This window comes from Sparus aurata, chromosome 20, assembly GCF_900880675.1.
Source record: "Sparus aurata chromosome 20, fSpaAur1.1, whole genome shotgun sequence".
Lineage (NCBI taxonomy): Eukaryota > Metazoa > Chordata > Actinopteri > Spariformes > Sparidae > Sparus > Sparus aurata.
Genome location: NC_044206.1, coordinates 3,801,312 through 3,828,976, shown reverse-complemented (window position 1 = coordinate 3,828,976; position 27,665 = coordinate 3,801,312). Strand labels below are relative to the sequence as shown.

General features: G+C 41.6%; 1 protein-coding gene across 5 annotated transcripts in view; it reads left to right on the top strand.

Moving 5' to 3' along the window:
* Window positions 1–1,561: 1,561 nt before the first annotated feature.
* The window catches only part of myocd (myocardin), a 104,243-nt gene continuing 78,139 nt past the window's right edge, over window positions 1,562–27,665 (top strand). For all 5 annotated transcript variants that reach the window (XM_030399394.1, XM_030399395.1, XM_030399393.1 and 2 more), the window contains exon 1: window positions 1,562–1,619. The gene's annotated coding sequence lies outside the window, so the exon portion shown is untranslated. The remainder of the gene's footprint in view (window positions 1,620–27,665) is intronic.

Here is a 27,665-nt window from a genome sequence, read left to right as displayed (position 1 = left end):
CTTGTTTCTTCAGTGACAGATTTGACAAATGGTTGACGTATACATCGTGAAATACAGTTATTGTTGCACCAACTTATCAGGGTTATTTGGTATAAAAGCAGAACACAGCGACAAAAACAACTACATTTTAATTCATCTCAGTCATCTTATTGAAAGATTTATATCTTCTGACCTCTTGTTCATTCTTCCAAGATACATAAAAGACTATGCCTGCCTATGTGTGTGAGTGTCTTTGTGTGTTTTTGTGTTTGCTTGTGCAAGATAGTAAAATCAGATGGCCTCCAAAGCCCCCGAGCAATTAAGTTCATGCCTCTGCAAACAAGCTAGACTGCAGCTCGCAGGACCCTCTTTTGTTTCCTCTCTCTAATTGACTGATATCGCTCTCCACCAACTTCAAACATTAGGTCCACATGGTTATGTAATAAGCTCAGGCTTTTGGCTCTAAGGTGCAGGAATCAAGTCTTCTTCAATTAACTGGAATGTGGCCATTTCCCCGTTGTACCCTCTCCCAGATCCCACTGGGATTGGCAGAGCTGTTGGCGCTCTATGGGATCCACATTAACTGTGTGAACATTCTTGTCGTGCTATTCTCGTGTATTTATTGGCTGCTTGATTACATGCGTGTTTACTTGGCAGTTTGCTGCACCGCCAGAGAGAAGGGCGATCGCGTCCAAGCATCATGATCCGCAGGGATAGTTGGAGCTTTCGGGGGTTGTTGCTCCGTTGCTTTGATTCACTGTCAATCAAAGGCAGAAACTACACAGATGGAGGCTGTTTTCAAGTCCCACTCCACCACTTCTGATGGAGAATGATGATGTTTATGATGAAAGATGAGGTTCAAAATTAAGTCGTTGACGCTGATGGTTGTCAGTCACAATGTTGTATGAAATGTGACTCAGAATACAGTGTTTCTTAATGTTTGACTTAAAGGCCCAGTGTGTAGGACTCATGGGGGTCTCACTGAAGAAATGGGATTTAATATTTGCCAAGTTTTCATCCATATCCCTTTGTTGGTTGGTTTGTTTGTCAGCAGGATTACACAAAAACTACTGAACACGTTTCCACTAGGATGGGTTGGGTTTCCTCACTTTTTGTGCAGGTCCAGCCAAAGGGTTAAATCAAAGAACTTTTTTTTCTGATTTTCTTTAACATTTCTATATTGTTTTTGTTAATTTCTCAGGGAAGAATGCATTGGTTTCGATGAAAAAATATCCACCATGATTAGGCGACTGGTATCTGTGAGTGAGTACAGTCTGATGAGGATCCTAGATCTGGCGAGCCTAAATTATAGTTAAATTAAGTTATGAGAGCTGTGATGTTGGATTAGGCTTGATTGAATTAAAGGTATTTTGGATTAGACTACAGTAGCAGAGGCACAACACCATCACTAACTCTGACCTGGATGCTAAATCATACAGATGAACACAAAAGGCTTTACGGCTGAACAGTTGTATGGGTTGCATTAGACTGTACAGTTGCATCTCAAAGAGTGGAGTGAGTGTATGTTTCTCATGTTTACTGAGTCACTGCCGTGTCATATTAGAATGTCTCCGTCTAACAGGTGGAGGACACCAGGCCGTAGCTTGAAACAGGAATGCCAAGTGACGACCGGTGATCAGGTAGGATTTCTGTCAGCCTCACATTTGTTTAATAGCTGTTTGTTTTTGAGCCATAACAGTCTATTTTCAGTGCACTTGTCTTATTATGAGCATGGGCCCTGAGGGCTCAACAAACTGCAGCTTAAGAAAACATCCTCACCAATTTAACAAGACATATGAAGTAATTAGAAAAAATGCTGCAAGTGAGAAAACACAACGACAGAAATACTGCTAGTAGCACATGATATGGAAACTGTTTCCAGGGGACTAAAACACTGCTGGGATGCTGAACATGTTTTATTAGTTTGCGTGCTGTTGCCGTAGTTTGTGAGGCTTTTGAAGTCGACTATCGGTAAGTGGTGTTTGGAAAATGAGAAATTGGTTTTGAAGTGTTGTTGATGGCAACACAAGATCCTCCCAGACCTGACTGCTCTGCACCGTTTGTCATCATACACAGCACTGTGCTGGCCAATCCACACGCTACGTTCACTCTTGTTACTTATATAAGGTGAGTGACATCATTAACGCATGATAACCAACTTATCTACTACAACGTAACCTTAAAAAAGTTCACTTGACTCTTGGCCACAAACACGACACGATCCCCGGTCCGTGGGAAGAGAGTCCAGTGTATGACTAATCCAGCCACCCCTGACGTGCCTCCCTCTTAATTCTTCTGCACTAAAGGGACACCAGGGGTACCTACAGCGTTAAACTTAGGCCCTGTCCACACCAGACCAGGTTATTTTGCAACCGAGGTTTTGTTGAATAAAATTCCGCGTCCACACGAGTGGTGTAATAAAAATAACCGAGAATAACTCAACTCAACAACCGTAAAATCCACCAAGTGATGCAATATACATGTAATACATATGCCACAGCAATAGGTGGGGATGTAAGGTAAAACGGGAAGGCTGTTTTAACCAATCAAAATAGTTTAAAACCGGAAAGGGGAAGCGTGGCAAATACCAAAACACAAACAACAATGGCGACTCGCAAGGGAGCATCGTTTGTTTGCTAGCAAGAGGAGCAGTCTCCTTCGTTGCTCATCCAGGCACCGCCGTTGTTGCATCAGGTTGAGCAGCTGGACATGACAGCCGAACACAGCTGACAGCAAGCCAATAAACAACAACTTTGTCAAGTCCATATTAGCCAAGGTATCAAGCGAAGCTAGTTAACCTCTAACCACCTTCTAACTGTCGTTACTCTGTGTTTACATTGCTGCGCGTGCAATATTTACAGAGGCACGCGCTCAGCTCTTTAAAAGTAAAACCGGGAACATAACTTCACGGTTGCAAAATATACCGGGCTGGTGTGGACAGCTCCTAAGAAGAGCCACAGACCAGGTTGCTATGTCTGACCTGTTGGGAGTGGGGACAGGCTGAAGTGTAAAGTACGTATTTCTCAAACTGGACCTATCTTATCGTCTCCGCCCACACCAAAGCACCCCTTTGATTTTGATTTTGAAGGCAGTGCTGAGTATTTGCCAGCTCTTTGATTTAAGACAACAGTACATCATTTTTATACAAGATTGAAGGTGAAGACTACAGCCTCGTTTATAACAGCAGCACTCTTGCTCACAGCTTGCTCGCTCAGTCATGTATCTTTCCTACAAAAACCCCAGTTATACAACAGCAGGTTGTATTTATTGAAACCTTGGCCTTTAAACAGGGAGCGCTGAGTTAACAAGTGGAGACCAATGAAGACAGACGTACTTTAAACTTTGAGTAGATCTACTTTGACTCTACTTTGAATAATTAGAATCAAATCAGACAGCCATAATCATGTGCCAGTAACGAAACTCAGTGCGTCACCCCACTGCTCTAAATGAAATGTATTTGCAAGTGATGTTGTAAAGTTTCCTGGCAAAAACCATCCAACAACTTTCTCTTTGCTTATTATGGACTGCCAGAAGCAGGAATTCATGGCTGCACGATGTATTGTATCAGCAGTGACACCACAATGCCACATGTGATGTCCACAAATTGACTCAAACAGCTTTTTGGCTGCTTGATGCAAAAGGAAAGCTTGAATCGTTCTCATACTCAACAATACAATCTACAAGTTAAGTCTGTCCGATAGAACACAATTTCTTCTGCACAGCTCTGAGCAGCCACTGTTGGTCGGTGGAGGAGATATAGGCCAGGTTTCCTTGGCATCAGAGTGTGTCATTGTCTCTAGTTTGTGCTAAATCATAAGCCATGTCTCACATGTCTGTGTCGTGAGGAGGAATAATCAGTCACATGTGCTTGAAGTGGAAGTAAAGCAGTGCCACTACTACATGTTGGCATGAGGGGCCAGGGGGGTGTTCACAGCAGCCCACAGAGCCGCCAGTTGGGACTGTCGGACTGGACACGTCCGGTGGGAAGTGTGACCATGCTGACATGTGGGTGTCCTTGGTCATGATCCCTACTTGGAGAGTGAAGACAAGAGAACCTGCAGCTTGTGAAAAGGCATGCAAAAGTTGTTGACAAGAGTAAAATGTTGATATGCAGGTCCTGCATAATGGTGAGTACCTGCTTACTTCATGTATGGGATGTGTGTTTTTCCCAGATTTTGGGGAAATCTGTTTTGGGGTTGTGGGAAAACTGACGCACACACACACACAAACACACACCAATTTTGAGGTAGACTGATGATGAAGCACCTGCGAGCTTTAAATGACTCCAACTCGCTGTTCTATAATGCGCTCACTCTATAGGCAACGTGAACCTCCCATTTACATCATAACTCTGAATGGAAATGATTTTATTACCCAGAGATTATCTTGCTTTCCGAGGGTGACCACTACAGTGTAGGTACCAGAGTTAATAGTTTTTACATTCGGTCCTGTGTGATATACAGCAAGAGTAATATAGAAAAAAAAATCCCTGACACTCATGGTCTCAGAATGATGATTTTATGGCTAGTCTGTAGAGATTTAAACATTTCAGGCCCTCATGAAAATTTACTATGTACATTTTTCCACCCCATAAAAGTTCTCCTCCCAAAATACCATAATACATATCAATCTGCAAGAGCTGTTTGACTCTCAGTAGCACTTTTGCAGGCCTACTGTGTGTGTTACCTGCTGGATGGTGTGCCTTTTGTCCGTATGAGAAAGAGTTCATGGTTGTGACATTTATTACAGCCTGTCACAGGGGAGCTCGCAGGGCCTTTTTACTGTCAAGGCTCGGCAGCGTAGGGCTTATTTCCAAACAGCCTTGTGTGTCAGGAGAGCTGCCACATCAAACCAGTGTCACTCAAACATGCCTCTGGTTTCTGTACATCAATTTTATGTGTGTGTTTTTCTCAATTCATTTTCCTGGAAAGATGTCTTACAGATAAGCAGTATGTATGAGACACGTTCCCCCCGACACACGAACACGCCCTTAACAACCACCCAGTCTTACCTCATGTCATGGCACCTTGATGTTGTCAGTTTAGAGGCACTTCGGATGTCATGCCCACGTCGTTTCATGACCTTGGAACAGTTAATGCCTTTTTTCTGACGGCAGATTACTCTTCTTTTACAACTTCCTCTGGGTCAAAGGTGAACACAGAGGTCACACTGCTGTTTCCAAAGCTATATACCAAGGCCTACGGCTAGATCGTGGGAGATTCTTTTGAATATCACGTTTTTGAAAAACGGCCAGTGCATGTCATGAGATCACAGCATCTCCGGACCTAAGAGGGGATTATCATCTGCAGATATCTCTTCTTTCTTTAATTCCTCTGCTCGGGGTGAATTGCTTGACCTATGATGAAGGGGAGGACTTTGCTGTCAGTGATGCCCATGTGCGCAGCGTTTTATGTCGGTGTGGTCTGAGGGAATGATAGGGGGAATGGGTCTGAGAGATCAGAGAAGTGATTTAGTAATCTTTACCTTCTTCTTTTCTGGATATTTGCCTATGTAGCTCCATATATGGAAGCCTCAACGGCTTCTTTAACTCACAGATTCAATTATGTCCATACATTAGGAACATTCTTTTGCTATATCTCACTCAAACTCAAAGGAAAGCTATCCCTATTTTTAGCCTTATTATGGGAAAGTGTGCACACCCTTTGCATTGCTGTAGGGATTCATGTCTAGGTATTTTTTGGGGGGCTTTCATTGAGCTGTACATTTGGATTGAAGGAGTATAATATACAAACGTATAAATATGAGTGATTAGAGCCCCATGGGGATACAAAACGCACGTGTTTTCTCTATATTACAGTGGGGACTAATACAGAAGCCATTCCAAAATAAAGCTCTGGAACATTCTTGTTCAGGGAACACACACTTTTCACACAAACACGCATGCACGCACGCACGCACACACACACACACACACACACACACACACATATATATTAGAATTCACATTTTTTATATTGTGTAAGATCAGTATAACAGACTAACTCTCTGTGGCAATGCCATCTTAGATGAATCACAGGTTCAAGCCTGACCTTGTGACCCATGAATTATGTAAAAAACTAGACAAGATACGCAGTCATAAACAAGCAAAGTAATGAAGTTCAGATGGTAGGATGGAAGCCCGCTTCTTGTACCTCTTCTAAGCTGTGGGAGAGAACAGACACGGGAGGCTGAGTATAGAACAAAGTGTTTCGGTTTGATGCCCGTAAATTCCCCGTTGAAAGAAAAAGTCATGCAGAAGTTCAGCCTAGTCAGAGCGAGGCTGTGTGTGGAGATAAAACGCTGTACTGGCAGGTGGGCTTCCAACAGCTCTGGATTCCACTCTGCATGCAATCAAAGTGTTTTCTTCTTTATTTAAGTAGCAAATAGAGTCAGAAAAAATAAATATTATTATGAATGCAACCTGACTTTGAGTTGCCATGATGTGGTCTGTCTGTGGTAGAGCCCCAGAACTGACAAAGGGTAAGAAAAGATTGTCAGCCGAGTCAGAAATATAAATACAAAAATAGATACAGTGAAATAATTAAAACGCAGTGTTTTAATATATAAAACAATGATTTATGATCGTACGTTAACCCTCATGCGGTTAGCAAAAAAGTGAAAACTTTTTTTTTTCTTCTTTAACATAAATTGTTTTATCAGGTAAGCAATCGATTAAAGAGCAATTAGCAGCTCATACTTATTAGAGGTTCACAGATCCAAGTTTCTATAAGCTAAGCATTCTTCTTTGTGGCAGCAAAATTCCATCTCATAACATGAAATAAGATAAACACATATATGATAATTACAGTTAACTGTAATATCTGTAATGAATGAATAATAATGTCTGTCCTGGTGTATTGGAAGATTAGCTGCAGCTAGGTAGCTAACAGAAGGGCTGTTGTTGATTTATTAACTGACTGAAGGTTAAAGGAAAAGCTTGATTTTTTTTATTCCCCAGTTTGATTATTTAACTCACTATTATGAATACATATTTTCAGTTATATTTTGTGGGATATGTAATTTAGCTTTTTTGCCGTTTGGTAGGAAATAGCTGATCAGAGACATTGGTTATGTGTTACTGTGGTTTAACCTGCGGTACAGTGCTGTTCCTTGTGGTCGGTCCAGAGTGAGAAGTAATCTCCAAGAGCTGCGCTTTAAGGCCTCACAGGTGCAGGTATCTGTGGCCACCCAAGTTTTAGCAAAAAACTGCTTTCACTTGGCCCGATATGAGATAATTATAACACTCTAGTCTTCAGATAAACGTTTTGTTGGCCCTTGAATATGTGCGTTGGTTGTGCATCACACCAAAAGGCCAGCCTGTGACAGTTTCTCCATGTTTATCTGCCTGCCAAAGCTTTCTCACTTGCATTATCTAAGAATACACTCTGGGAATCCCTCCAGCTTGTGTTTTTGATTACTTCAAGCCAAGATAGCTAAGAGCAGTACAAGATCTGAGGTCCTGTCCCGAGCACGCTCAGATCAGTCGCCCCACCTCTAACCTCTGGTCTTGACCTACACCCCAAAGATTAAAGGGGATTCCCTCCGTCAGCGACCTTGTGGTTCTGTTTTCTTGCTATTTTGAGAGTAATCTCTGTTCATCTGTCAACTTTCCCCTTAAACGTGACAGGCCCTAAAGTCCAGATAATGCAGCTGAGAGGAGGGCCTTGTCATAAAATGGACTATTTGGCACAAAATCTGTCAATTCCTCTGAAAGCTGTGTTCTTCTTGTGTGTCTCGGAGATGATCTTGGAGCATCAGTGGGTGAAACGCTGCCCACCCACGCAGACCCTTCTTGTGGGGAGAAGCCAGGAGCGTTGTCTCCTCTCTGGATCTCTGTGCTGTCCCCATGTAAACAGCCTCCCAGCAGCGGGAGGAGGCAGACGCAGAAAACTGTATTACTCCAGCTGACAAAGCCATTCACTTCTAAAGAATGCAAATTTAGATTGTGAATGCTCCCTTTGCTTTATCACACTGGACAAACAGAGCTGAGTTATTGGGAGGATTATGAATAACTTTTTTCTTCAGTGGAAAAAGGCAGATGTGGCCAAGACGGAGTCATCAGAGGTCCCTAAAATAGAGTGCAGTCTGAGAATGAAGCAGAGAAAGGTGAACGGTGCTGGTTGGTGTGCTTCAGTTAAGCCGATTCTGCTTCATCGCCCCCAAAAAACCTGATTCATTTCAGAGGAATCCTCACTTTCCTTTGGTGGATATAGCCTGTTTGGGTTTTCAGAGATGCTTCAGCTTTGTAAGTTGTGAAGCATTATTGTTTTCTTTTAATAAATGGTCTTTTGTGTGGTTTTCAATGTAAATGTTTTTGTTGAGGCGTGCTGCGTGTGCATGTGTTTACTTTGGCAATAAGGGCTAGCATGCCCTTTTTTGTTTACAGGTCTTATTGGCTCTTCACTCCTGCACTTCTAATCTGATTTGCTTACTCTTACTCTCACTCATCGCATCTGAGGCAAGTCAACATGGCATCTCCACAAGCACGTGTTGAACCTGCCTGCAAGCTTTGGCACACATGCAAACACATAGACAAATACGCACACGGGGAAGTAGCCTGCGTTCTCTTGTGTATTTATTATTCCTCAAGATAAATGAGCATTTGCATTAGCGATGTAAATAGAGATACTTCGGGATGGCTGTTTCATTTATTCTGCTCAAATCTCCACAGACAGTTTAGCGTGGTTCCCATGACAGGGTCGCAACAGTGCGCTGGGCGGCTCCTGCCAGCCCCTTTATTTTATTTTAGACCAGAGACTCATGGGAAAGCTATTTCAAGACCTTTTCCTGTCGGCCTCAGAAAACAGTGCCAGTTGGTAAACAGGTGCAATGTGACTGCTTTTTAAAAGCCTCGTCTTAACCAGACAGATGTATATATGCTTTTATTTGTGTGGTTTGTGTTTCAGAGTGTAGAGGAGACAGTAGGGGGGGTCGAGTTAATCACACAGCACTTTAATGAATGTCAGGGGACTTGTGACAGCTGCAGAATATTGTCATTTCACAGCAGCTGTACATGTGATTTGCAGTTCCCTTTATCAAGGGTATGTAAGTTGTAGTCAGACTTAACTTAATGGTCTATAAGTAAAAGCTACAAATGCTTTATAGAGCAGTTATAAACCCTTAAAGGTCAAGTGTGCAGGTTTTGAGTTTGCAGATTGCAACCAACTCAGCACCCCTCGTCTCTCCCTCCCTTACTTTGGCTATAGAGAAGGCTTGGCCAGTGTTTGGTCTGTCTGTTCTGGGCTACTGTAGAAACATGGAGGTGCAACCCAGAGGACTCTATGGAAGTGGACTCGCTGCCTCTGTAGATATTAAAGACTCATCCTGAGATAACAAAAACACAACGATCCTCAGTTTTCTGTGATTTTACACACATTAAAACGTGGTTATGAGTATTATATGCAATGTTCTGCCCCTTAATCTCCCTCCATACTACACAGTAGACAGTTAATAAGAAAAACACTTTGTCTTTTTTTGAATTCAGGCTGCTTCAATGAACAGTTTGAACTTGTGCCGTCTAGAAAAGTGCTAAAAATGTTCAATTGACATTTGAAACTTCAAACTGATTGAATTATTAGAAAGTGAGGAACCAAAGGCCAATTACAAGTGTATTGTTACTAAATAGGGAGTATTTTCAAAACCTGGCAACCCAAAAGATAAGGATTTATCAGTCATATCCTGTAGCCATTAGCTACAACTACACTTTTTGATTAAGGATGCCTTATTAGATAGTGCTACAGCCATTTGCAAATTATCATGTCCAGTATCTAAAGTCTTGAGGTTCAATCATTACCCCAAAGATCCCCGATGACGCTGTTAAGTAGCGTGGGATCTGGGAGTTGCCATCTTCATTGTTAAATAATCACCACAGCTGAATAAAACTGAATCTACTGAAGAACAGTCGTCACTTTACCCTCTAAAGGGACTGACAATTTTCAGAAATAGTGAGCCAGGAATATTCTTGTGTGTATTTCATGTAACTATCAGACAAAACATTACGGTTGCTTATTCTAAATGTGAAGCTCTCATTTTAATGGGGTGTTTAAAATGGTTATACATAGGCTTAATTACATGGTGTTCAACCAGTATATAACACATGCTGACATACTTATACATAGACCCACACAGTGTTTTATGCATTTATGTACACTGCACACATACAAGTTCTATACTTGCACCACACATTCCATACTACTCATACATACAGCAGACTGCTGCATCATATCTAGTGTTAGGCAAGTTACTTTCAAAATGCAATATATTACATAGTACTCGTTACCTTCATTTTAAAGTAACATATAACATTACAATATTACTGTCTGTGTAGACAGTGTTGGCATATTACACTATTTTTGAGTTACTTAAAAAAATGCCCAAATAACCTTTATAGAATATTAAAATAGCCACGAACTCACACAAATGATAGAAGTCTAATATTTCTAATTGTAGGCTCAGTCATATGAAACACAATAGATATATCTTCTATAATCTAGCCTATAATGACATGACAAGGTAAACATCTCTTTTTTCCATGCCTCTTGATTTTAGTCCACAGAACGAGGAATGATTGGGCACATGTGATTCAAGGATGTAAATCAAAGCACGCTGAGAGGTTAAGGCTTCATCATTAGGCCAATGAAATATGGCTCATTTCAGTCACACAAGGACCAAACCAAGAACTTATAGGCCCGGTTGTATTTAACACACAGAGCCTATATTAAATCACTCGGTGACGCGAGTTTGTAACGCAACATAACTGTTTTGATATATCACTGCAATATTATCTGTAACATATCACGTTACTCTATTACTGTTAAGAGTAATAAATGACATGTTACGCCCAACACTGATCACATCATGTGTAAGTCTCTAAGACTGCTAAACAGACACAGCTCACACACACAAGACGCACTCTCTTTAGCTGCATCTATCCAGGTGCTGATTACAACCTACCACACAATGATGTTGTAATCATTAAAATAAAACAAACGTATAATGTGCATTAAAAATGAAATATAGATATGTTCAGACATTTTCAAAAGCCAAAAAAGTTTTCCCTTTTTACTTAAACTGACAAGAGATGATTCTTGCTTCTGTGTGATGACACTGTGATTGCTTCCCTACAGTCCTCCTAAATGCTCACTAGCACTTTACGACTCCTGTCTGCACACGACTTCTGGCACCATTTCTATCTACTTTCATGACGTGGAGCTCAGTTTCAACTTTTTATACTGACTATTTCTGTGATGGCTTGATGTGGTTGGTTGGTTTCCCAGTTAATCCATTGATTATTTGGTATGTAAAAACATGACAAAATAGTGAGAAAATCATTGTTACAAGTATAATGTAACATAATAAAACATTTTAGCACAAAAAGGGACAATTATCAAAATAGTTGTCCAAACAGCAATTAATTTTATGTTGCTGATTCATCGATTCATCATTTTATCTCTGATTATATAAACTGTTGAGTTGTGTCATTTATAACAGAACATTATGTCTTAGATTTGTATAACTTCTAATATTTTATCCAGTCAACAGTATTTCCCTACAAAAAATGTAGTGTAGTAGAAGTATAAAGTGGCATGAAAACACATTTTAAATGAAGTAGAAGTACCTCTATTTCTTTCCATAACTTCAGAGTTCATGGACAGCATGCACTGAGTTACGTTCCACCACTGCAAGGCTCTCACATAAAGCATCTACGGAGAACACAATGGGTTGTGTATGTGTGAGACAGAGAGACAGAAGTGAGGGTGGGCCTGCCAATGAAAAAAGGAATGAGTGAGGGATTGAAAGAGAGAGAGAGAGTCCCGTCTTTGGGAGCAGGACGACCCATGTGACTCGGCCTGCCCCTCTTTGTGTTTCCCACACAGTCTGACATGACCGGAGCTATATCCACACCATCACATTCACATTCACAAGGGCCTCTGTCTACAAACCTCCCCCTACTTATGATTCATAGCTCAGTGAAGGGCACCATGTTTGCTTATGGTACTGCCAGCTGCACATGGCATCACCAGAACATTTTTCTACATGGCTGCTCAAAATATATTGGTCTCTCCCTCCTTTGACTCAAACTCACAGAGCATCAAAGAAGTGATCCTGCTGATATCTGTAACTTTCTCAGGATGATGGAGATCTCGAGATCTTCTATACTTTAGGGTCACGACCATGCCCTAAAATATATCATCATTTTGCCCATCGTACATGGTCATGTTCTATATGTGCCGTCTGCAGCCTGTTGTTCTGCACATGAGGGACTGTGGGAATTATCAGATAACATGGCCTCAGATGAAGAAAAATTACCTATTCTAGATGCTGTTGCCATGGGAACAGGTGTAGTTGGCATGCATGTTTGGTTTGTATACAGCGCAGCCCCATGCTACACAAAAATAGGGAACGCAATTATGCTTTAAGTCAAGTCTATTTGTCCTTTATTATCTGATTTAACTCTAGGCCTGTAATGAAGCTGATTAAGGAGGGGTGGGGTTCCGCTGGGCTACTTTTTGATAACGGGTCTGATTTCTACTTTCACACAAGGCCATTAAATGAACATATATACATATAGTGTTTGTACATAAATACCTAAGTCTGCAAAGAGAGAAACTTTATGTGTTTTGTTGGCAAAATTGTTCAGCATTATCAGAACATTCGACCTCTGCCCATTTATAGCAGTAGACACACACACATTTAGCCGGAAATGTATCTTTAACATCATATCTGCACCTTATGTCCTGTCTGAGCGTTGTGAGCCTGACAGGTGTTTGTGTCAGCTTGCATTGGGTGTCCTGCAATCGTAACTTCAAACAAAGATGATTTTGATGTTATTATTTTAATCCAACCCATGATCTTTTCCTAAACGTAACCAAACTGCAACTGAAAAAATATATATTTTTAATACCTTTAAATTTCAAATTCACTGAGTCTGAGAGTAAAAATTATAAACCTCCACCCACACATGGATCACAATTTACCATCATCAAAAACCACACCCATCCAGGTGAAATGCCGAGATTTTAATGAGACCCAGACACCTGGTTGTAAGTGTGTGTGAGCTGTGCACAGCCCATGTTTTTTGAGCAGGAAATGAACTGCCAGTTCATGAACTGCCATTTGTTTGCCAAATGTAATCGTGATTGTAAGCCGAGAAGAAAACACAGCAAATGGCATGTTTCTGACTCTGTGTCTGTGCAGCTGTCATAGGGCAAGGTTTACCATCTTTACCTGTGGTCACACCACAAAATGGTACAGTAAAATGAAGCTATTTACTTACTAGCCAGCTGGTTTTAACACTATTCAGTCACAATTGAGATTGTCTCTAATTTTTTCTTTGTATTCTTTCTCTGGCTGGTATTTTGTACACCTGAACAGTAGTTTTACACACTGGAAGGGGGAATAGAGCTCCCCCGAGTTTACGATATATTACAGTATTAGCTCTCTCATAACTTTCCACAACCGTCGCTCTTATGTTGGGGGGGCTTTTTAGCCTTTAAATCGTCCCTCAGTTCAATAGCAACTGAGTGTCACTTTGTGTTTACTGATGTTTATTTGTACTGTTGGCCAGTATGCGCCATTATGACCTTGTGTAACTATGTGAGCTATGACTCTGATGTCAAAATGTTTCCTTCCATTGACCACTGTAGAATACAGAGTCAGTCCCCTTGAGCCGAACGAGCACGGCGTAGGGTACATGTCGTTGCCGCAATCATGCCAAGCCGACATGGCATTTTGGCAGAATCTCTTCCCTCAGGTCCTCTGCTCCCCCAGGACCTCTCGAGAAAATGGGTCCAGCTTGTTTCCCATCTTCTGGGCCACAAACAGAACCAAGCAAATATGTTGCAGAGTGCTGCCAAAAGGCCCATCACTTAACGTCATTCCGACAACAACCGTCGCTACTACAGCTGTGCGTCCATCAGGCAGGCCTGCGGTCACTGTCCCAGAATTAACAGGGGCTTTCCCCGCAGTCTGGACGGCTATTTCCATTCCACTGTCCTCCACCCCCACACCAGCAACCCCTGGGAGCCCCACATTTTGGCATCGGCCCAGAAGCAATTTGTTTAGCTTTTTTTTTTTTTTTTTTTTTTAATCATAGCTGGCTGTCACATAATCTTAAATGAGATAATTGGATGAGCCCAAGACTTCTAGAGCCAAGTAAACAGACAGTGTGAAAGTTCACGTGGAGCCGCTGGACATCATATTGGATTTACAGGGCTGATACTCAGAGAAGTGATTTGTGGGTCCCCAGCCTCTCGGCCTTCATGACACAATCACTGTCTGTTAAGGCAGAAAGCATGGGATTTCCCATACATTAATCTGGCTGTTAGCAGCTCATCTGATAAGGGAATAGTAATGTACCTTATCAACCAAAGAGTGTCTCAATACTTCTTCCTCCTTTTCAGATTTGTGCGAACTGGCTCAGTGAAGTCAGCAATCTATGATGAATGTTTTCTCTCTTGTAATGATATTAGAAGAATAATAGGAAAGGCTCCTGACTGGAACGACGTGTCAGGAGTCGTCTTTCTCTCCTCTGCTCGAGCTCTTGGCTTCTGCTGAATGTTGCAGTCTGAAGGCACCAGAGCCTTTCGATTGTGACATATATCAAAATTAAAATCACCCTGGGGAACTCTGCTGCCATTCAGCAATTTGTAGCAAAAATCATAGTATTATGTCATGATGCTTTACAAATCATTGAATCAGCACCTGACCACAGGCCAGACCACAACTGCTGCTTCCAGTCAACCCCTCTGAGACACACACATACACACCCACACATGCCGAGGACAGGAAAAGAAGTGTCACAGCAAGGGGAGGGAGGGTGTAAGAGCCAGAATTAATAAGTGAAGTGAGAGTGAAAGTCCAAGGCAATGACCAGGAGACAGAGCCAGAAGGGCAGATCTGGACGGAAAAGAATAAGACATGAAATCCAGCAGCAGAGAGGTTCAGAAGTGGAGCCAGCGGAGCTTAATGGAAGTATTTTGACTATAGGAACACAGTGTGATTCCCCCCTCTGTGTCTCGTCCTCCTGGGGGGGCTGGGAATGGGAGAGGGATATGGGATAGTGTGTTCCCAGCCCAGGATCCGGGGCAGGAAACCTCCCCTGCATTTCTCGGCGGTCCTGACTGCTTACTCTGTCTGGTATTGGCCCACCTCAGTCCTTTCTCCAGAAGACCCCAGCGAAGGTTCCGCAGCATGTCTAATCGTTATCAAGGGGTTTGAGTCATGTTTTAGCACTATAAATAAGATGAGGGGGCGAAAAAACTGTGGGTGATTAGATGATGTTTAGATGTGGAGTTTCAGTTTGACTGTCTGCAAACGCCCACCTCCTCACTGTCACTTTTGCTGTACAGTTAGGCGTTCAATTAAAACCACTTAAAATTCAGAGCAAGTTGTGTTGCTGTCTTAATTGACTACATAGCTGCAAGATTTACCAGCTGTAGCAAGTCAGTGTTAAAACTAAGAGTTGTTTAAAGACTGCGTGTCCCTGGCGTTGACTAAAGGTGTTACAGCACACAGAAGTCATGGTTGGGTACGCACCTCTGTTATGGGGCCTCAAGAAGAAGCAACAAAGAAACCCAAATGCATTAAGTTGTTTCTTTTTATTTATTTTAAGCAGACAGCTAGCCAGTTTGTCAAACCTGGTTACACATGACATAGATGGTTCAGCCTGTAGTACACAGTGAACACACATATTGGTCAAATTGTTATAGCTGGCAGGCATGGACTGGCCATCTGGCATACCGGGCAATGCCCGGTGGGCCGACGCACGTTTATGGGCCGGGCTTTCATAATTTAATCCAAAAGTTTTATTATAAATCATTTTCCATCGACCGCGATGGCCCATTGGTTGATTTTCTTGAAGGACATTGGGCTAATCCAATCTCTCTCAGACCTCGTTTTTTTCTTTTAAGTGCACAATTTAGAGGGGGCGGACCATTGGTCCGTCTTCAATATAGACAGTGAACTGAGCCAATCAGGATATAGTACGAAGGCGGCCCCACCCCTCCCTGCGCTGTCTCCTGTAACTTCTGCTAGTTTCAAAGTGTTGAGCGCGAGGACTGACAACATGGAGCAACCAAAGAGAAAGAGATTGGGTGCGGAGAAGTTGCGTGCTAAGAGAAGAATCTCACTGTAGATGCTGCAAAATGTACTAAAATCACAGACATGTTGGCTGGAGGGGCTGCTGTAGCCTCCACGTCCTCTGAGACAGCAATGATCCAGTAACAGCAGGTTGAAGGTGAAGACAGCAGCAGCGGGCAGGAGAGGAGCAGCCAGAGATGATGCTGACTGACAGGGACAGTGTAGTACAGCCGGTAAGCAGGTAGTAACGTTAATACAGGGACTGTGAGGTGATGGAGGGAACGTTAGCTCTATTACATGAAGAGCTCTCAACAGGTCGGGCCGGCCCAAAAACCCGACCGGACCCGCGGGCTCTGGCTGAGTTAACAGGGGGTGGGGGGCAGACAATTCATGCGGGTGTGTAGCGCTGTGTCGGGTTCGAACTGTAATTTTTAGGCCCGTTGAGAACTCTAATTACATGATAATGATGAGCAATGGCGATTGATTAGTATTGATATTAATTGGTGTTGCATACTTCTCAAAATCTGGCAGCCACGGCACCTTATTCTGATAAAATAGCAAACGGTCAATGTTGAGAAGTGTCGGATGAGCATTAAGTGTCTATTTTAGGCTCCATCATAGCATTTTAGATATTTAGGTTAAAGGTGTGTTGAAAGGCTGCATAGTAATTTAAATGTGTAGCAACTCTCTATGCTGTGGTTAAACAAAACGAACGAAACGAACGAACGCTTTTAAGACAAGCTGCTTTGCATGAGTTCATAAAGCAGCCCTGTTTTTAGCCTGATATAACAATTTTATAGCTTTTTAAAGGGAGCACCTTTTAACCTGAAGAATTAGAATTGAGCTGCTATATCAGGGAAATTCAGAAAATACATATTAGAGATGATTTCAATAAAAAGGATAAAATAATCAATTGAACTACACAGAGCAGACTAAAGTGGTAGAGTTAACAATAGATGCTAAACTTCTGAGATCTAGGATGCCGATGATACATTATGCTTTAAATAGAATATACCTTTACTCAACTATGTGTTGAGTAAATGTGCTTATTTGCTTTCCACAATGGTTATTTGATAGACTTCTAAAGTAATAATAAACTGTAGACTTCTAATAAGCCTAAAGGCAAAAAGTTATGGGTTTTTTTTCGGTTGTGCTCTGCTAATGAGGGGCCGGTCTAAGCCAAAAATGCCAGGGCCGATTTTTTGTCCCAGTCCAGCCCTGATAGCTGGGCTGGTAAAAATTCCTTTAAACAAGATGTTGATACCAGTTGATTGGGTAATCCCTTTGTCCCTACCTGCTTTCACACCTAGAGAAGTTGTTGGACTTGACACATCTGAGTGATGTGACATCGGTCTCATGTTCACCCTCCACCACTCGCTCTCCGGTATTTTCTCACAGGCGGGGGGGCGCCCCAATGGCTCGGCTGGTTTTATTGAGCTTGCACCCCGTCCTCAATACAGCGGTGGATTGAATCTGACCTGTGGCCCTTAGCTGCATGTCACCCCCCCCCTCTCTCTCATCCCATTTTGTGTCACTCTCCAGCTGTCTTCGTGAATCAAGCCATGGAAAAGGCTAAAATACTAATACTAATATTTGAAGCTTGTTGGCCAGGCTGGCTCACACTCCTGCTCTTGTGTTTTTGGTTCTGTAAAGTCAAAAAATATCAGTATCACTGACTCATGCACCACACACACTGCTATAGCATGTTAGGAGCTCAACAGACTTGCACTGCAGAGTTACAGTGCAATGATTAATCTGTTAGCAGCCAACTATGGGATTAATCACAGTCTACTTTGTTAATAAATTCAACCAATCTATTTGAGTGTTTTATGAAAATAAGTCAAAATTGTCCCATTCTACCATCATAAATATGAAATCACTCTGCTTTCCTGCCTTTTCTCCCCTCCCGTGACAGTAAACTGAATATCTTAAGGTTGTGGACAAAGCAAGACATTTGAGGAGGTCGTGTTGGTGCTTTGGGAAACATTGATTGACATTTTTAACCATTATCTGACATTTTGTAGACCAAACAACTAATCGATTAATCAAGAAAACAATCAACTGACAATAAAAATAATGAATAGTTGCAGCTTGGAAGCTATGTACTGTATGTATACAGGTTATTTGTGAGGTTGGAGTCTGGTCAACCCCATATGTCTCAGTGAGGATACAGTATAAGCTGCTCCGATCTGGTCTCCACTTTTGTCTTTCCAAAGTGAGACCCTTTCTTTTGAGTTTTGGTTTTGACTGTATTAACTCATTAACCTGTGCTTTGATGGCCAACTGAAAAGCAACTTAGTGGCTAATAGATGTCAACTGGGGTCTTCCTTGTGAAAATCAGCTACTCATGTTGACTGCTCACATCAGTTCAAAATATTCCCTTTGTCCCACTGTCACTCTGACTGTTAGGGCTGTTAAGAATGAGTAGTGACCAAAATATGTTGTGGTTAATGGGGCCTCAGGATGTAAGATGGGGTTTGCCACCCCCGCTTTCACTTGTAGTGACCTTCCTCTCAGACCAAAATACAGATAAAGCAGTTCAGAGGGTGGGAGGGGTGGGAGAGGGCTGAGAGGGAGACAGGACAGTTCAGGAATGTAGTCCTGATACAGTGTACTATGTTGTACAACGTATTAAAGTCTTGATTATGAGTTTAGTATAGATTCTAAAGATGATGCCCAACAATTAATCTGGATTACAATCCTGCAGGGTTCTATTTGTAAAATGAAAGTGTTTATCTTTAGTTTTTCTAGTAAAAATCACAGCAGATTTACTTGAAGGCTAGAATAAAAAGTGTATCAAGCAACATTGTTTTGTGTGACAGAAGCGATCACAGGGGGTGCCACCATGTTCCAACTTGGTCATGTTTAGGCCCGTCTTGTTAGGGTTAGGGAAAGATTGTGGTTTTGGTTAAAAACAGCTTTCTGTCATCATTGCTGAAAGAATAACTACTTGGTAGTGGTTGGGGAAGAAATATTGGCCACTGGTTGGAAACGCTATGAGCGTTTTCTTGTGTCAAAGTCTTAATGTGTTGTTGACACATCCATCAACCCTGACTTCTGTTTTAAACAGGTTTTTAGGGCGTATGACAACATAGCACTTTTTCAGCTTTTGCTTCAGACAGTCACAATTGTTGGCGTCCGGAAAGCTGAAAATATTTTTTACTTCATTCGCAAAAATGACTGAATGTGGTAATTTTTCTATTAATGTGAGACAAATAAAGTGAAAGGGGCTTCAGAGGGACTGGGGAGAAAAGGTCAAGGGAGGTAGAATATGCAGCAGAGCAGGGAGACGACGATGAGAATGACTCAGATGGTGGAGCTTCAAAAGTTCACAGGAGGCCACCACAAGGTCAAAGCAAGGAGGAGTGTACACGCTGCAGAGGGCACACAACACAAGTCCCTGGAGAAGAGGTCCAGCTGAAAGAGGTTGAGAATCCTTGAGGGTAAACGAGGGATTAAAGTGGACAGCTCTGGACGGGGCTGCGGAGCGTGTGTGCCATAATTGAATTTCATGCTTGCTGCCTTCTTCTGAAGTCGTGTAGCAAAGCGATCATTTGAAAAGAAAGCTATTAGTCAAGCCCTCTGCTAAGCTCAGAGCTGTGCCATAGGAAATCTGGGATTACCCAGGCAGCAGCCTCGGTGTACTCCGTCAAAACACAAGTGTCACAATGAGCCGCAGGAATGGAGGGACAGGCACAGTGTGTTATGGGCTGTAAAACAGTGATAAACACGCATCACTTACCCTGTGGATGTTCCATTTTCTCATATTTTTTGCTCTGGTTTGAGTTCAGACATTGTAAACCTTCTCCACTAAACTAATTTTGCGAAAATGTATCATGTAGTGGGCAGTAGGTAAACAAAAGCTAAATCTGCAGTATGACAGAAATACCTGGATGTTGTACTGATTTGGAGAAAAATCTCAAGGAAAATAAAAGTATATTTCAATGCTATCTTCGCAAAGATGTTTTGAGGAGAGATCCCCTGTGTGGATTTTGAATATAGGCAGTCTTACTAAAATTGATGGCGTTTTTAAAATGTGCCTCTGTATTTTCAGAGTTGACAAATGCTGGAAGGGTCAGCCAGCCAGTCACAATCCTAGACCCCTCTCCCCCAAGGTCATACAGACCACTGCAGTCGATGCAGCAGTCAACTTCAGCAGCAATGGCAGAGGAAAATGGCCTGTCCTCAACATAAAAATGGCTGAACAGGTCATCTGTGCAGGCAGCTTATCACAACCCACATTTACTGCATGTTTATTGTTAGGTGGTAACCTCTGGTGCACGGCCATTCAACTATATTGTTTCAGGAGGCCACATTTTCTGAAAGCTAATGGCCTGGGGGCCAGATATTTCCCTGAGCAATTATTCTCATAATGTATGTACATTTGACACAACGCTCTGCAGCTGAAAACTGGTCACCAGTCTGCCTAAGGTAGTGCTGGAAACTGCACGGGTAACAGGAAGACAAATTAAAAATCTGGTCAAAATTGTAATGCGAGGTGAATATTTTCTTCGTGTTTCATATCAGAGTTTGGATTTTCTGCGGACTAACTTTCAAACCTGCTGGATAAATGTCATCACAGCTGGGGTGTTTAGTTTAAAAGTGCCTCTGCAGGTTGTAATCTTTTGCGGCAGAGGTGTACTCGTTGCAGAGCAAACACATTGGCTCGTCCTTAGCAGTTTCAATATACTTATATTTCTCAGTCCAGTCGCTGTTGAATTGTAGATTTTTGGCATCGCCTTTTTTTTCCTTCAACGTTGATACACACCGGTTTTCTGAATACTCTTGCTAGCCATCTAGCCACAACAATGCACATTTTTGATAGGCTGCTGCTTACAGCACACGACCATATATGTTCTATGTGACAGGAGCGCTTTCCTGGTTTGAAGGATTGATGGAAAAAAAATGTCATTCAAAATATAATTTTTTCAGGTTTTAAATTTTGTTTCATTGTAAAGACGACTGATCAGTGGCCCATGGCCCGCTAATTAAATAGCTCTGCTCTAGTTGCTGTTGTAGTTATGACGGGAGCAAAGGAGGAAGTCAGTTGAAAGAATAAAGTCCACATATGGAGAAGAGGTGGTTGGGTGGCTCAAACACACCCACATTTACCCAGGCGACTGCTGTTCATGTCCTGTGCAAAACCAAAATTAATTAACTTATGTCTTAAGTTACGTCACATAACATTACGTGACTTGATAATGTACCTATTGCAACCATAACAGTGAACAGTTTTTGGGGTAGTTTTAGTTTTTTGGGGTAACCAGCCTGACACTGTTTCACAACGTGGACCACGTGACAACAAAGATCCCTGACAACAAATGCTGCAGTACTCTCCAATGGTCATAAACGACAGTCCATTTTGTTAACGGTCCTATTTGTTGTCTCTCGCTGGAGGAAAACCAGGCTCAAACAGGTCCCACTGTTATTCTGTCATTACATACATTTTTGACGTTTGGTATTGAAATTATGCAGCTGTTGCAAAGGGCAAATCCTTTCTCAAACCAGCTAAGCCTGTAGTACACACTGCATGCTGTGTTGTGTAGTATGTAAAAGCAGTTTCAGCTTGTTTCATATATCAGCCAGGCTTCATATCTCATCAATAGCGAGTTGAAATGATCTTGTTGCTGTAGTTTTTGTCCTGTTTGTTACCCGCTGTGGCATTTAATTCATAGTATCTCTTGACCTTCCTGGTACCTGTGAGTCAGTTTATTGCCCCTAAACTTATCTTACATCTTCATAAATAAAGTGACTGGGAAGATTTGGGCTTTATGAACCAGCCTCATCGAAATAAATGGTAGTTAATTTCCTTTCTGTAGAAGTAAGAAAACATTTTTTTTTTAGCTGTGTATTGTCCGTGTAACATGAGCAGTAACTCCACAGCTATATGTCTGAAAGAACTTTATGACCACATGACAAAGAATCAAGTCAGAATCCTAAACTTTGTAGCCTAGTGAAGCAGATCTGATACAGCTAGGAAATACAATCAAAGACAGTATCTGTGCAAATTTTCCAGGTAAAGAAGTCAACTTAATGATTAAAGTTTGAACAGATAGTGAGCATTAATATTTACTTTTAATCTTTGTGGAGAACCTTATGATTGCTGCAGAACCAACAGCTGTATGAAGCTCAATAACCATCATAATAATCATTAACTTACTGTTTGTAGGAATGTGATCATTGTGTTTATCAGGGTTTGTTTTTGTGATTCTTTTCTAAAACAATATTTTCGTTATTTTCTAAAACCAAAAAGGTTGATTGACAGGTATGGTAGCGTTAATGAAGACCAGAGTGGAGCAATTATTCAGCTATTTACAGATGTTGAGAATCTTCCGTCAGGCAACATCTTTAGTTTCCAAACACACAAAGAGCTACAGTATGCTCCACTGACAGACATGTGTGTTGAATCAAGCCACACAGTAAAAAAAAATCGAGGGCTCTCATGAAGTGGAGCAATGCTGTTTATTTGGTTATTCAGATTTGAGAAAATAAACATCGTAACGGCACATTAATCAAAGACAGAGCTGTTGCTTTTCACTTCCATTGTCCCAGAACCCACAGCAGCACCCGTTACATTGGTACATGGCAGCTTTGGAAAGACTTATATGTTCATGTATGTCATTGTAATAGTCTTTTAAATCAGCTGTAGACCTAGAGTACCGTAGGAGAATGGTAGTATTTTCAACCTTGTTATACCTTGTAGATCATTTTCACATAGACGGTAAAATAGTTTGCCAAGCTGAGAATGTTTGCTTGTAATAACTCACTGCTATAATTTTACTTTTTCAATGTAGTTTTTGTCACCACTTCATATTTTCACTTCTGTTCATTTACTAAAAGTTGACAGAACCAAAATCTATACTTAAATTTACAGTTTCTCTTCAGGCCTCTTTAAAAAAAACACACACACACACACACACACACACACTATTTTCACCCATGAGACCACTATTTGTGTCACGTGTAAAACTTAAAATCAACGCTTGCTAATTTTCACTTAATGTTGGTAAGTTAACTTACCTATGATATGCAATGTAGATTCTCTTACGTGCGTAATGTAGATATTTTGACCCAAACAATGATATTTTCTTAAACCTTAAACCTTATCTTGTGACTTTGACAGTTCAGTATGCATGTTGCTTCACCAACCATATAAGTCATTTTTGGAGTGATTGGAAAACCACCATTCCTATATGCTGTTGGTATTTATCTGAGACCACCGTCTTGCCTCATCCTTAACCAGGTGCTGTGATTGGATATTATTACTGAGACATGTGAGAAGCTAGTTATGGCAAAACGTCAAACTACATACAGAACCGCAGGAAAACTGGAAATTTGTTCGGAAGTTTATGACTATGATTATATTAGCTAATGTATATTTTGGACAGCGGTGTGTAGTTTCCTGCTTTAGCATAGCATTTTTTGCAGTTCATTTCGAATGAGGTTTATTGACAAAGAAATAATAAGATCTCGCGGTTGGTTTGTAAAGACAAACAGCCAGCGGCAGAGCTGATGCAGCAGACTGTGAGCCGTAGTTTCCCCGCTGGTAAACACACAGATGATTGGCTGCTGCAGTGTCTCTGGGCTCAGGAGGTAACGCAGACAAGGTGGCAGAGCAGAGACAGCCAGCCTGTCTGCCTCACTTTACGAGCCTAGAGACGGCTCTGGTGGCCGACAGGAGCAGCAGAGGAGTGTAAGAGAGGCTGAAGAGGTTGGTGTGTTGCTACAGCTCAAACGCTGCTGAAAATAGAAATCACGAGAGCCACTGAGTGAGTTTGAGTCACGTGTAGGGACACAACCAATGAAGTCAACCAGTCAGAGGTGGAACAGGGCGGGTCTTATGAGAACAAGTCTGTCCTTTTGAGCGGTGTGTTTGTACGCTCTGTGTTAGGTTGGTAGATGTTGTCACATATCGTCACTTGTTACATCTTTAGTAAAGTGTAACTTTGTTTTTATGATTTACATAACAAAGGCACATAAGTGACGCACCTTATGATACTCACGTTATGTGACACACTTTTATTGACGCGTGTTATATCACTGAATGTAGCTATCTTACCCTGACTTCTATCTTTTTCCCCACCTAACCAAGTGGTTTTGTCACCAAAACCTAAAAACCACAACCGTTTATAACATTAATACCAGTCCAAAAGTCCTAATATGTCTTACGATGGGAACTGTGTGTCAGCAACCTTTATTTTGAAAGTCTAGGCGGATATCACATATTATGTATTAATGCTAACTTGACCATGGAGACCTAGAGCATCGTAATTTGAAGCTTAATGCCACTGACTAAGCTTCTCACTAGTGACAAATATCATGATAAACAAGTGTTATCGGCCTGTTAGTGGATGCTCATGATTGTGTTGACACAGAAATGAGACAGGGTTCATTTTGACACTAACATGACACCATACTTCATGACACCACACCTTTTGCTGTGGAGAGTTGGAGTAGTGGTGACCAATATGACACCTTTTGCTTTTACATTGTAATAATTTACGTCATTATATAAAGGCTATACAGGGAGCAGTTTAAGTGGATCTTCATCATAAGTTGAATAGTTTTAAATTTGATCAGAGAAAAGACGATGTGACTGACCTTGACCTGTCTTTACTCGAGGCTCCATAGTGCAGTTTTTGTCAGATTACAATATATGGAATTTCTGGAGAATTTGAACCCAAATACAAGAAATGCCACTGAAGCAATATGTTTCTGAACAACTTAAAGGAGAACTTTGGTCGATTTAAACATGCAGCTTCATTGCTCAAGCTACCCTTGACTTGCCAGTACCGAAGACGCGAACAAATTTGGTCCAGCCATTACAGAGCTCCGTGAACGGAGATGTAGCATTGAACGCTAACAGCATGGGGTCAGAACTTTACACTGTGTTTTAAGCATCTTAACATGCTCCACATCTCACACCAAAAGTTATGCAACATCAGCAGACACCTTAGCACACCGCACTGTTGCGTGTATGACTCAAACTGAATAAAAAAGTAGTTAAAACAGTGTGTTTGTGCAAGGAGCTACTTACCTGTTTGTTGACATCCGCGTCTTCCGGTAGCTAGACCAAACTAGTCAATACGTCGAGCGTGCACTTACTCCCTCACTGGCGGAGACGGAAACGTATTCCAGCATTTTCGTGTTTCTGTTCATAATGTACATGTCCATGTTACAGCCTGTCATGAGCCATGAGCCTTACAATAGCCTGTTAAGCCTGTTTAGTGCACACTCAATGGATATGCTAGTTTGGTCTAGCTACCGGAACACGCAGATGTCAACAAACAGGTAAGTAGCTGCTTGCACAAACACACTGTTTTAACTACTTTGTTATTCATTTTGAGTCATACACGCTACAGTGCTGTGTGCTAAGGTGTCTGCTGATGTTGCATAACTTTTGGTGTGAGATGTGGAGCATGTTAAGACGCTTAAAACACAGTGTAAAGTTCTGACCCCATGCTGTTAGCGTTCAATGCTACATCTCCGTTCACGGAGCTCTGTAATGGCTGGACCAAATTTGTTCGCGTCTTCGGTACTGGCAAGTCAAGGGTAGCTTGAGCAATGAAGCTGCATGTTTAAATCGACCGAAGTTCTCCTTTAATTTTATGAGACATGAGTGAACGCATTACAAGTTCTGAAAGGCTTCTGAAAGCAACATTTAGATGATATGAGGCCTGACAAGTTATTGATTAAAGAAAAGTTGGCTTGATGTAAGTATTAGATTTTAAGATGTAGGAATGTCAACATGGGATAAACTTAAAAACGCACATTAACAGAACTTTGTTAACCGACTTTGTGATAAACAGCTTAAGAGCTTACTCACTTTTGCTAAAGCAAGACACGAGCTCAGTCCAAACAAATGACAATCCTTATTTATGCCAAATAATATAGTTTGACATTTTAACAGTGTTCAACAAGTCTGCTCATCCACTTGTAGTACTAACAAGTGAGAGCAAAGCTCAGACGCTCAACGTTTTCATAAAGTGAACTTTCAAAAATGCAGAAATCAAAGTGGTTTACAATAAAGTCAACAGACGGTTTGTCGGCCTTTGGATGATGATCTGAAGGTGTTTTGGACGTGCTGCTGAGATGCAGGCCAGACAGGGAACACACTCAGCCCTTTACACAGCCCCAGGACACAGATACATCAGCATCGTACATATCCAAACTTTTTCTTTGGAGAAACGAGCTTTGCTGTGAAAAATAAGGTGACAAAAGGCCTCCTGTCTGTTTGTGTGGAGCGCCGCAAAGACGGATGAGCGCGTCTTCAAACAGCTCTCACACCTTACAGGCAGATATCTCCTCTGATATAAATGTGTGAGGACGGATTTTGTTGTCTCTGTGTTTAACTTTCTGAGTTCATGTGAACATATCAAGACAAGCAGAATTTTTTTTCTCCCTCTTGCTGGCCCGCCGCGGAGGAATCTCAACACTAGAATGTTATACACAACATTCTTCCATGTTGAACTCTGTGCATGTTGGTCTTTATAATTTTGGCTTCCAACTGAGACAGCAGAGCCAGATACTGGAGCATTACTGAGACTAATGAAGTTGTTGAAACGCTGCATCCAAAGCTCTGATTTTTCTCTTTGAAAGATTTTACATTGTTACACACAGAACTTAGAAATAAAACATCCTTCTTTGTCTGCGTGTGTTGCTGCATTAGCGTAGAGTTGTAGCGTTGTAGTGTTGTAGTATTCTTTTGTTCCCCTGCAGTCAGCCAAATGTAGTAACTCGTTTGAGGATATTTAATGTCACTGACCGTTTCAAGTGGCGTGGCTAGGAAAATGTTTGTGCCGTCTTTGACAGGCCTCTTGCAGCAGAATAAGGAGCAGCAGGTCAGACTCGTTTGCTAATTAGCAGCCAATTAAAAAGCTGAGGTTTCAGCGTGACACCTCAGTGTTTGTTTCCTGCTGGTGAGTGTGCAGCACCGATATGACCCCGCGCCAGTATCCATGGTTATGCTGTGGATCGCTGCTCACTGGCCCTGTAAACACAGAGGGCCTTCACATGACACACACACACACACACACACACACACACACACACACACACACACACACACACACACACACTCAGAAGTGCTTAGTGTGGCTCAATATGCCCAGTGGCTTCAAATGAGCTAAATCCATCAGGAAAGCTTAGATTTAACTAATTCCAATAAGACCGGTGTTCTTGGTGATCTTTCCAGGCAATATTAATTTGTCTATTTTCTTGTGTTTCTCTTTTCCCATTTTTGTTAAGCACTGATTACAACATAATCAGATTATAATATAATCATCAAAATAATAACCTCCATTCAACCCGTCATATTTTTTTAAACTTCTGAACTTCAACAGAAAGTGCAGCAGTAGTTGAAGCACACGTGAGCGATAGACACTGCGAAAGATTTAAAAGTATGGTCATCAAATGCAAAGATTATGAGAGATTACGAGTGTTTGATTATTTAAAAAGAATATGTCGACATTATGAGGCATTTTCTTGTATCACAGGTGCAGGAGAGTTCAGCTATATGTGTTCAAAATGTTGGATTAGGCCTTTAGTGGCTTTAAGAGGAGCTGTGTGAAGTCGGATTAATGTCCTTAAGTGAAGTCACTTGAGTC